At 38.9% G+C, this 12,082-nt stretch overlaps 1 protein-coding gene across 6 annotated transcripts in view; it reads left to right on the forward strand.

Annotated features, from left to right (window-relative positions):
• Nucleotides 1-12,082, forward strand: part of Marchf7 (membrane associated ring-CH-type finger 7) — a 38,175-nt gene that overhangs the window by 5,996 nt on the left and 20,097 nt on the right. The window contains exon 2 of one of the 6 annotated variants that reach the window (XM_052182548.1): nucleotides 8,628-8,728. The exons of the other annotated variants lie outside the window; for them this stretch is intronic. The gene's annotated coding sequence lies outside the window, so the exon portion shown is untranslated. The remainder of the gene's footprint in view (nucleotides 1-8,627; nucleotides 8,729-12,082) is intronic. 6 annotated transcript variants of the gene reach the window in all.

Below are 12,082 nucleotides of genomic sequence, written 5' to 3' on the forward strand. Positions count from 1 at the left end.
GTGTGTGTCTATGTTTAGAGACCAGAAGAGAGTGTCAGGTTTCTTGGAACTGGAGTTAGGGCATTTGTGAGCCACCTTCCATTGGTGTGAGTTTCTGAACTCCAGTCTTCAAGCAGCAAGTCCTCTTAACTGCTGAGCCATCTCCTGTTTTTTTTGGGGGGTGGGGGTGGGGGTGGGGGAAGGGGGTTTCAATAGAAGGAAGGTCTTGCCCTGTTGCTCATGCACTCATTATCTTCCTGCATTAATAAGCCTGAGTGCTGGTATGGTAGGCATGCATTACCATTCAGTGCTTCAGTTCTCTTCAGGTGGTTTCTATGGAACAAACTGTCATGAGTCTTGGCAGAAGGTACTTTTACCCAATAAGCCCTTTCATAGGTGCTGCCACACATCTTCCACCGCCTGTGATACATACTGGGTATGTCTGTATATTTGTACACATAAGGTTGATTGCCCATGAAGGCCAGAAAGGGGCGCTAGGCCCTGGACTATGATTGTGAGCCACCCAATATTGATGCTGGGAAGCACTCTTTTTTTTTTTTTTTTTTAAGATTTATTTATTTATTGTATATGAGTACATTGTAGCTGTCTTCAGACACATCAGAAGAGGACATCAGATCCCATTACAGATGGTTGTGAGTCACCATGTGGTTGCTGGGAATTGAACTCAGGACCTCTGGAAGAGCAGTTAGTGCTCTTAACTGCTGAACCATCTCTCCAGCCCCCGGGAAGCACTCTTTAACTGCTGAGCACCTGTCCCCATTCTTTAAAACCATCTTACTTTGTACTTTCTCAATTTCCTGGAATAAAAGGGAATCATTAAGATTCATTAACTTATTATTAGCATTACTGAGTAACTCGCACTACTCTCCCTCTAGTTTTTAGGCCATTTGTTTTCTTCTTTGAAAGTTAGGTATCAAATCTGCCTTCTATCCATTTCATTTCTTATATTTGGTTCCTCCAATACTGTCTTGGAGCCCAATTCTCTTCCCATATCTTGATTGATTGCCTAGCTAGCTGGGGGTTTGGGGGAAACTTCTGTTTGTTGAGCTTGTTTGAAAATCTTGTACCCCCACCCCACCCCCCAGACAGGGTTTCTCTGTGTAGCCCTGACTGTCCTGGAACTCACTCTGTAGACCAGGCTGGCCTCTAACTCAGGATTCAGAATCCACCTGCCTCTGCCTCCCAAGTGCCGGGATTAAAGGCGCATGCCAGGCCACCATGCCTGGCTTTGTTTGAAAATCTTGAGTAGCTTCTAAACATTGTAGCATTGACTTCCTGTAAACTGCGTGTTGAACTTCCACAAAGCCGTGAAACTCACTTTTAAGTACCTTTTAGTATCACAAATTTATTAGTGCTATAAAAGTTTTGTTGGAATACCAGTTATTTTATCTCTGAAAGTTCTAGAACAGATTGGAAGGAGAGACTCTTAAGTGCACATGCCTAGCAGAGTAACAACACTGCTTTTATAATCTGCCGAGCTACTCTTTGCAGCTACTATGAGAACTGTCTGGTTCCTCTCTGTGCTTTGAATTGCACTCTTCATAACATAACATTTTCTGGCTTTTATTCTTAAACATGCTTTAATATCTGTGTATTTTTTCTACTTTAAGTCATCAAAAGGTCATTTCTAATATTTCTGTGAAGTTGTCACTTTTTGGAAACCAGTGTTTCTATAGCATTTTGAGGTTAGTTTTCTTTTTGAAACTTTTTTGTTTCAAAACAAAACAAAATTTTGTATACCTGGGGGAGCCAGTTCTTTCCTTCCGCCATGTGGATTCTGAGGATTGAACAGTCTCTCATTGGCCCACATTTGGAGGGTTTTATAATCATCATTTTCAGCCTTCTAAGTAGGTGTGATATTAATTATCCTAGTTTGTATCTGTGTGCTCTATTTCTACCAGGGTATAAATGTAATGGACAGTGTTGCTCTAGCTTGGATTTGCCTAGCAGCTCCTCCAGCAGTAGCATGTCACTGCTTTGTCTTTGGTGTGAGGCTAGAGGGCTGTGTGCTTCCTTCTCAGGAGTAGTGTGCTGACGGGGTGTGGGGGGAGGTGGGGGGGTGTGGGGGGTGTTTTTTACATTTTATTTTGTGTGTGTGGTACAGGTGAGTCACAGACTGCATGTGAAGGTCAGAATAGCTTGTGGGAATGGCTTCTCTTCCTTGGACTATGTACATCCTGCGGCTCAAATTCAGATTGTAGGCTTGGAGGCATGTGCCTTCTGCTGGCCCCAACCTCGGTGGTAGTTGTCGTTTTTAAGGTCCTATACCATGGGAGAGGGGGTCTCAAGGGCTCTTTCAGCAGTAGACTGCTTTTGCATTTTACTAATTGGAGCAAAATCATAATTTAGGGAAGTGTTTTCCATCTTCCTGGAAAGATCTCGGCGTACTCTCTTTGCCTGATTGTCTTTGAGAGGTGAGGATTTCTTAGTGTTACTTCTGCCTTCCTTCCTGCCTTCTCTCTATTCTGGGGTCTAAAGTGCAACCAGATTTTGTGTAAGCCTCTGTCTCTTGTTCCAACTGAGCTTTGCCTTATATCGGTAGAAGGTCTTAGCATGTGGGTCTAGTCCCCTCTCCACTGCCTACAAACCTTTCTGCCTTTTATCCATACATTATTTTTGCAGAAACTCCGGTTTTTTGTTTTGTTTTGTTTTGTTTTGTTTGTTTTTTTTGTTTGTTTTTTTTTAGCCTTCCCTTAACAACAGCTTATTTCCAACATATACTTTTTCAGGGTGTGGAAGTTGGGTAGGGTTCTTGAATAGTTGATAGGCTCTTAAATGTAGGTAGGCTCTGTGTGATTAATGCTAGTTAAAAATCATCTCACAAACTTTAGGCCTATGCTGTGATGTCAACAAGACATTTAACAGGCAACTTGGTAGATAACTATCAGATGGAGATTTAATTTGCAATATTCATATTTGGTGATGGCAGGTCTTTTTAGGCCTTTACATGGACTAAGAGAAGACTTCAAGATTATTTCCATGGAATAGATGTGAATATATTTAGTCTTGTTGATGAATGTGTGTATGTAAGTGTGTAAAGACCCTTTGGGTAGTATATAACAGACCACTAAAAGCATGAACTAATTGTAGAGGACTCTGAAGGGCTTCCTGAGAGTCTCAGAGTTTATCTATAGCAAGTGGAAGTTAATATTTTTTAGTAGCTGGTACAAGCTACTGATAGCTACTGATTAGTCAGAATATACCAACATGGGAATTGTACACATAACTCTTGGTGCATTTATCAATCACTATTAAAATGGCTTTATATCTCTGGATAAATAAAATTTTATTTACCTAGTTAATTTTAGTTTTTGAGATAGGGTCTCATGTAGCTCTGGCTGTCTGGAAACTTACTGTGTAGACCAGGCTGCCTCAAACTCACAGAGATCCTCCTGTCTCTGCTTCTCAAATGCTAGAATTAAAGGTATGTACCACCACACCTGGCCTAAAAAAAGCTGAAAGAAAAGATGCTTTAAGGTGAGGATACAATAAAGAAATAGATGATTCTATAAATAGTAATCAAATAGTACCTACAGAGAGTCTTTACCCAGACTTGGGAATTGAGTTGGATAAAGTGACAACCTCAGACACTTACTAAGACTGTAAGGGCTTTGCAGCTTGTTGTGCTCTTTCTGCATTCAGAGCAGTTTGTAGAGATCAGGAAGTGTGGTCCCTTCTACCTGTCAGTACTTGCTTGTTTTTGAGAGACATGAGCACAGACTTCTCATTGACTTTCCATGACTGGCACTTCTTGTGAGCCTCAAAGTCCCACCAGTTCAGTGTGCTAAGACTTGCATTAGAGTCACAGGTACTATATATACAGATTGAGTGCACTGCGTTCTGATGTTCTTAGCTTATGCCTTTTCTTTTCTCTCACAGAGTTTTTGTTTGTTTGTTTGTTTTGTTTTGTATGTGGGTACACTATCACTGTCTGCAGACACATCAGAAGAGGGCATCAGATCCTGTTACAGATGGCTGTGAGCCACCATGTGGTTGCTGGGAATTGAACTCAGGACCTCTGGAAGAACAGTCAGTGCTCTTAACCCTGAGCCACCTCTCCAGCCCTCTCTTACAGAGTTTTAATTCTTACATAGTTTGTTCTTCACCAGACTATAGCTCCTTAATGTGCCGCTCAACTTACCATTCTCTTTTTTAAAAATGTATATGCTAATCACATAGTAAACATTGCATAAAAATCTATTAAGTAAATGGGTTTTTAAAAACCGCTTTCTAGATCTTTGTTGGGTAGACATTTTTCAAGGACCACATTTTATTTTATTTTTTTAGTATTTTTTTTGTGCTTTTGACCTATATCTTATGCAACCAAATTATATAAGTTTTCACATAATACCTACATTGTCAAAATTCAATCAGTTTATGTAGCAGCATTTCCAAAAATAGCTTCATACAGTATCAAATTATATCTCTCAAAGGACCCTACTTCCTCTGCCTTCTCTCAAGAGGTTTGTTTTGAACAGATATCCTACTAAGTTACTTTCTACAAGAACTAGTTATGAATACAGTCAGAGTAAATTATGGGAGGCATAATTAAGCATTGTGCTTTTCATAAAGAAGCTATAGACTCATATCTTTTAATAAATATTGTCTTCCAGTTCAAAATCCTTATCACAGTTAACAGTCCTCCATGTTTTTGTAGCTACCTTGAAAAAGTAACACATCTGCTTGTTAATATAGCAAGGCTTTTACTTCTTAGTGCTGAAGACTCATTGATAAAACAAATGTCAGTGATCATGAATATTTTTTCTCTGGCTATATGTCTTTAAATTTCCAATGCAAAATTTTACTTTGTAATGAACAGTTTTGTGGGAACTTAGCAAATTTGCTTTTAAATGACAAAAAACAGGAGGTGGCAAGGTTTATGAGTTAAGTGACAGTAAACCACTTTTAATCTGGGTCTTATTTTATTTTGGGTTTAGTAACTAGGACTTGGAATTAGTGCCTCGATATACGATATCAATATAGATATACAATGTTATATAATTTGTCATAATCATATTAGAATATTTAGTTCCCATCTGGAGCTGTTGAAAGGTTGTGGGACCTCTGGGAAATGGAGCCTTGCTAGAGGCAGTGAGTCCCTTGGAGTGAGCCTAGTGCTTTGATAGGTTAACTTCACTAATGGTTTGTGACCCTGCCTTATCTGCTGCTGCCATACCTTTTCCACTATGGTAGACTCTCCCTCCTCTGCAGTTGTTTCTTGTCAGTGGTTTCTGTTTTATTTTCTCACAGCAGTGAGAAAAGTAATGTTTTTTTGGTTTGGTTTCAGTTTTTATGCTTGGTCCCTTTCAGTGTTTCTCTGGTTTTTGTTTTGTTTTTGTTTTTGTTTTTTGGTTTTTTTGATTCTGTTTTTTCGAGATAGAGTTTCTCTGTATAGCCCTGGCTGTCCTGGAACTCACTCTGTAGACCAGGCTGGCTTCGAACTCAGAAATCCGCCTGCCTCTGCCTCTGCCTCCAAGAGTGCTGGGATTACAGGCGTGTGCCACCACACCCAGCTCCTTGTTGCATATTCTTACACATCTTATTTTTGAGCCCTTAGAGGATGATAATCAGACCTTTTCTCCACAATTTCCTTCTCATATCATCTGTAAGTTCTTTTTATGATCACTATTGTTTTATTTTTGTCTTTTGTATAATATCAAATCTTTGAGTAGTTATGCTTGATGCTTTCCTGTTACTAAGAAAAAACAGGCTTGATGTTTTGATAACTAATGGACTTGGGGGACAGATAGTTGAGGTGAGCTTGGCTGATTTGGTCTGCCTGCCCTCCTTCCCTTTCTTCTTTCTTCCCTGTGCTAGGGCTCCTCCTCCAGAGCCTCTTACATGCCAGGCAAAGCAATCTTACGTTGAGCTACATGTAGTGCCCTAGAAAGTTAGGTTTTTATGAGTGTTCCAAATGTTTTATTATTTAGAAATCCTTCCGATTTGTTCCTATTTTAAAATTTTTAGGTCTGTTCTATGTGCATGAGTATTTGCCTGCATGTATATCTGTGTGCCACACATGCCTGCAGATGGTTGTGAATTATCATGTGGGTGCTGGGAATGGATTCCAGATCCTCTGCAAGAACAGCAAGCCTCCTTCATAACTGCTGAGCCGTTATATTTTTAGTGATTTAAGAATAGGAAATTGTAAATCTCCAGACAATATTTGGAGACACAGGACCAGAAAAGAGACTCTAGATTTTAATATCAAGACTGTAGATTACTTTTTTAAAGATTCATTTATTTATTTTATGTATAAATGTACACTGTAGCTGTCTGTAGACACTCAGCAGAGGGTATCAGATCCCATTGTGGATTGTTGTGACCCATCATGTGGTTGCTGGGAATTGAACTCAGGACCTCTGGAAGAGCAGTCAGTGCTCTTAACCACTGACCCATCTCTCCACTATTATTTAGATTATTAAAAATATTAACTTTAATATTAAAAGTATTAAAATCAGTTAAATAGATTAACTGATCTATTAGTGAAAATACATGAAAAATGGTGGTGGTGGTGGTGGTCAAAAGTAGTACCTGTGGGCAGTCCTGAATTCGCATCCAGTGAGTAAGTAAATATTTTGTCTTTGAGGGAATGGAGCTGGAAAGAATATGAGGTTCTGTTTCTCTAAAGACACACTTGGAGGCCAGAGGCCAAACTCTGGTTATAACTCCTCAGGGAGTTATTTTTACTGGTTGGTAGGCAGGCAGGCAGGCAGGCAGGCAGGCAGGCAGGCGGGCAGGCAGGCGGGCGGGCGGGTAGGTAGGTGGGGGGGGGGGGAGGGAGGGGGAAAGAAGTCTATCAACTGGCATGCAAGTTCAGCTAGCTGGCCAGAGTTTGTCCATCTTCTCAGGGCTGGGATTAAAAGCACACAGCATACCAGCACACCAGTGTTTTGTATAGGTAATAAGGATTGAATGTAGGTCCTCATGTGGCTGGCTGGCTGGCACTGCCAGCTGCTCTGTCTCTCCAAAATCTGCCTTTTAATTAAATGGAATTTTTAGCCTCATATATGTTTTTTTTCCTCTCACAGTTTTTTGTTTTTTGTTTTGTTTTGTTTTGTTTTGTTTGGTCGTGAAATGACATCACATAAAACTTTCCATCCTAGTTGTGTTTAAGAGTACAGTTGATTTTATTAAATGTTCTGGCAGTGTATAACCATTGTCACTTCCTATTGCTGTAGTTCTTTCATCTGTACACACTTTAAAGGAGTAAGTCTTGTCACCTCTTGGTCACTGCCCTTCTGGTTTTGTTATTTTTTTTAATCTTTATGATTTTGACTATGTACTTTAAATATTTAAAGTACAATCATAACAATAGTTGTGTGACTTAATTCTCCAAGTGTAATTTCTTCAAAGCTGCTCAATATTCTTTCACAGATGGGAATGCCCCCTTTAAAACTTTTTGAAATTTTACATTTATTTTTGGATTTTTGAGAATAGGGTCTTTCAGTGTATCTCTGTACATATTTTCTGTGTATCTGGCTGTCCTGGAACTCACCAGGCTGGCCTTGACCTTGAAAAGATTTGTCTGCCTCTTCCTCACAAGTGTTGGAATTATAGGTGTGCACTACTACATTCAGTTAATTTTGGTGTGTGGGGGATGAGTATGCCCATGGGCATGTGTGAGCCACAGCATATGCATGGAGGCCAGAGAACGGTTTGTAGCAATCAGTTTTCTGCCATGTAGATTCCAGAGAGTAAACTCAAGTCATTCAGCTACCTTTACCTGATGAGAGATCTTAGTTGTTTATATGCAAAACAAATTTTGTTTTTTCATTTATTGATATCATTTGGTCCCTGTTGTGAGCAATACTGCTATGATCGTGATGTGCAAATACTTTAAGACTTTATTTTCAGTTGGTTAAATTGGTTTGATTTGGTTTGGTATAGGCCCAGAAGTGGAATTGCTGGGTTCTATGAAAATTCTCTTTTTATTCTTGAGGAATTGTTATACTGTTTCCATAAAAATTGTGTTATGCTGAGATGTCTTTGTTGGTGGTAGTTTGGGTTTTGATTAGGTTAAATGCTTTGTTTCTGGTTCTTGGTTCTTTCCAGGTGCACCATCCTCAGATGAGTTACTGGATTTCTCCTAAGTCAGATTCCCCAAACTTTGATGTTTCTTGACTTCAGTGTTCCTCAGTAATTTTTTTAAACTGTTTTAGTGTTCAATTCACTTATTCTTGCTTTGAGCAAAAGATAACCTGTTCACAGTAGTTCCAGATAGGGTTGCAGTAGCCACATCTGGTATTGCTATTAATTACTCTTCTCATACACTCTCATCTTAGTAATATCTGTTAACACCGAATATACATTCCATGGTTTACTCAGCAAATACAGAAACACCAAGAAAGGGCTAAAGTGGTCAGTAATGACAGTGAAGACTAGGGGCTATACTAAAGGCAGTCACCACAGCTAATTAAAGGGGTTAATGTGGAGTCTAGGCAAGGATCCCATGGCTAGGCTTAGCCTAGCTCAGCTTAGCTTAGCTCTGAAATGGGCAGACATAACAACAGGGCATGGAAGACTCCTGCTCATCTTCAGAATGATAAGTACCACGAGCGGTCATGACAGCAAGTTGGTGTTGCCACCAACATGGTCTTAGGTGCTCTTTCTTTTATATGTTTCAGGTCAGGGCTGCCTCATTTATTGGAATGTTGTTTTTGATAAACCTAAATGTCTGGTGTTTCTGCTATGATTTGATATATCCATGTATCCCTGATTTATTTTGGTAAGTTCACAAATAGCAACTTTTATTAACAAAAAGTTATTAGGTTTTGCTCTATGGTGATGCAGTATGTCACATAGGAGTTGTTCTTCCCATTCTGTATATGTTCTTCCCATTCCAATATGACTGTCCAGCTGCCCAGACAGGTTACCTGTTCATTTTGTCTTAACACCTATACTGAAAACAGCCTAGCAAAAGGAAAACTACAGTTTGTAAAATAGAGTAACTTAGGTACAGCCTGCCCTGCTTTCTGATCATCTTTTTAATATCACTATCTGATATCTTTTAAAGACAAAGATTAATGAAATAAATCCTGTTGTAAATTTAAGTAGAAAGATTTAGTTAATTCAAAAGTTAGTTATCAAGACTGCTCAAAGTGAAATTGACAAGTTTGAATGTTTTAGTAAAGCAGTCTTATTCTTATCTAAGCTGCACATCAGACATGTAGTGAAATGACTGCTTATTGACTTGAATTCTAATTTGCAGGATGAGATAAAACAGGTTTTGATCTTTAAAATAGCTAGTAATGCAAAGTTAGGTGATTTTTGATATCTCTTGCTTCCCTTTTGTAGTCTTAATGAATGTGGCTGTCTCCAGAAGACAGATTCCTACCCTAGGAACAAAACTTTTTAAATCTTTTAACTTTATAAAAAAATTTAATTTTAAGAAATTTTAGTATTTTCAATTGTGTGTGTTGGGGGCAAGCGGGCGGGTGGTATGTGCAGGTATCTGGGAGGGCCAGAGGTATACCCCTGGAGCTGGGGCTCAGGAAGTTAATGAAGTGCCTTAATGTGGGGGTTAGGGAACTAAATCCATAGCCTCTTCCGTACATGTTCTTAACCTTTGAGCTATATCTCCAGCTCTTAACTTTGTGTAGTTATGTGTGTCCAGGTACATATGGAGACCAGAGGACAACTTGTGTAAGTTAGTTGTCTCCTTTCACTGTATATAGGTCCTGGGGGTTGAACTTGGTCTCAGGCTTGGTAGTAGGAGCTTTACCCTCTCAGACATCTTGCCAGCCCACAAAATTTTTCGATTTATAAAGGCAATATCCTTATATAAATGGTGTTGGTAATAAGAGGCAATCTAATATTCAGTGGCAGAATGGGAAAATTAATATGTACACCTATGCAGTGGTATGCAGTATGAGACATTAGCATGAGAGAATCTCACAAATGTTAAGCAAATGAATCTGGAATCACACAAGAATTTATTCTGCTATCTTCTGATGGAGACAGTGACTCAAGAGGTAGAGCGACTAAGAAAACTTTATTAGCAACAAACCAACATTATTAGAAGGTAGTTGGCACCTGTGTAAAGTGACCATCTTACCCTTTGTTCTAAAGGAGTCTTTTACATGAATTTTTTTTAAAATGCCTCAGTTGAGCATTGGTTTGAAAAATGGATGCTTCTAGAATGTGGGCTATGTACTTCTAAATTTTTATATAGATCTGCACACATTGCAGGTCAATAAAGGTAAAATAAAATGATAAAGGTTTCTATGCTGACCAAAGTAACTTACATTTAGTATTTGGTTTATTCAGTGTTTCTGGAAAAACTACCTTTCAGGTATGACTTTCTCCCATAGTTTGGGATGAGAATTTCTTGGAGGAGGTATGATGTATAGTTACAGTTAATCTAAGGTTAAGAGCAAACAGGAGAGAAAAAGAAATTGAAGATTGTTGTCTCAGTGGTGGTTGCTGTCTTGGGTGTTCCTAGGGCCAGTCAGAATTAATTTGTGTTATGTGATATTTTTAGAGGTAAAGATCTGGTAGTTAATGATGACTATTCTATGTTATATACTCTAAAGAAAATTTAGAAACTTAATTACAAATCTATAAAAGTGGAAAGTACTCAGTTCCACATTTTATATGAACTGGATTTAATTAGGGGTGTGTGTGTGGGGGGGGTTGGTTGATTTGTACGTGTTTATTGTAAGGGCATGTGTATGTATGGAGACCAGAGGTCAATATCAGGTGTCTTCCAGAGTTGACTTTATCTTATTTGTTGGACCTGGAGCTTACAGAGTTCCACCAGCAGATTCTAAGGTTTCTTTGTGTTGTCTGCCTTCCTAAGGCTTGGATTATAGGTGTGTCCCCAAGCCCTTTGTTTTCTGTGAGTGCTAGAGACGGAGCTTAGGTTTTCATGTTTGCACAGCAAGTACCTTCCCAATTGAGCCACTTGGTTAAGTAAGTCATCATGTAACCAGTTCTATCTCTGGTTTATGGATTTTACAGATCATTTCACTTAAAATATTACTTTCCAGTAATTTTAAGCAAGTTTTCTTACAAAGTTGAGCTCATAGAATAAATATCTCACAGTATTTTTTTGGAGATGAGTAATGAGTAATCAATAATTCCTTACTCCCATATAATATCTGGTAAATACCAGCTATTGTGTTTATATGTGATATAATGAAGAGATCGCATAAGCGGTAAATGAGAGGAAAGCACTGTTATGGTACTTGCTTTCCCTGTATAGTTGAGGCGTGCCTCCTGTCCCAGGCTCTGGAATGCTAGGATACAGGCATGGGGTATGTCACACTCAGATTCATATTTATTTTGTTAAATGTTTTAAGTACCTATTTCCAACATTGTTGGGGTCAGAGCCTGTGTGTGCAGTTGCCCTTGGAGGCCAGAAGAAGGGGGAATGGATAGATACCCTGGAGCTGGAGTTAGAGCCATCTGATGTGGGTGCTGGGATCTCTGAGAGCCAGAAGGAGGATCACAAGGGTCTATATTTCTTTCAGTACATTTATATATTTTAGGCAGTGACTTAGAGGTGTTTAAATGATCCTGACTTAAAGAAATTCATTCTTGAGGAAGGGAAATAAACTGGTAAACATAAGAGTCTAAAGTATGATATTTTACATAATAAAACATTGTGAAAAGTGGCATTTCACAGAAGATGATTTAATCTGATTGTCAAAAGTTAGATAAGGAATGTATAGACTTCCCAGGTTAAGAAGGATGTCAGGAGAAAAAAGTTTAGGCGATGGAAGACAGATCTGTGAATATCTTTTCATGTTGATAAATGAGCAATAGTCAGGTTAGATGCTATTAAGTCTGCCTTTAAGGAGAAAGGGGTAAGAATTTCACAGTTTAGTAGTGTAGCAAAAAGTTGACTATTTGATTCTTTTAATTTTAAATTTGATTCTGTACGTGCATGCACAGAAGACAGTTTTCTGGAGTCAGTTCTTTCCTCCCTCCTTGTTGAGACAAGTATTCATGTTTCCCAGATGAGTTGTGTACTCTAGGCTGGCTGATAGGAGCACTTCTCAGGGAATTGTGATTCTTATCTCTGCCTCCCGAATCCACTGTAGGAGTTCTGATAGTGTGCTCCCTCTCTACAGACAGG

The sequence above is a fragment of the Apodemus sylvaticus genome, chromosome 5 (genome assembly GCF_947179515.1).
Source record: "Apodemus sylvaticus chromosome 5, mApoSyl1.1, whole genome shotgun sequence".
Taxonomy (NCBI): domain Eukaryota; kingdom Metazoa; phylum Chordata; class Mammalia; order Rodentia; family Muridae; genus Apodemus; species Apodemus sylvaticus.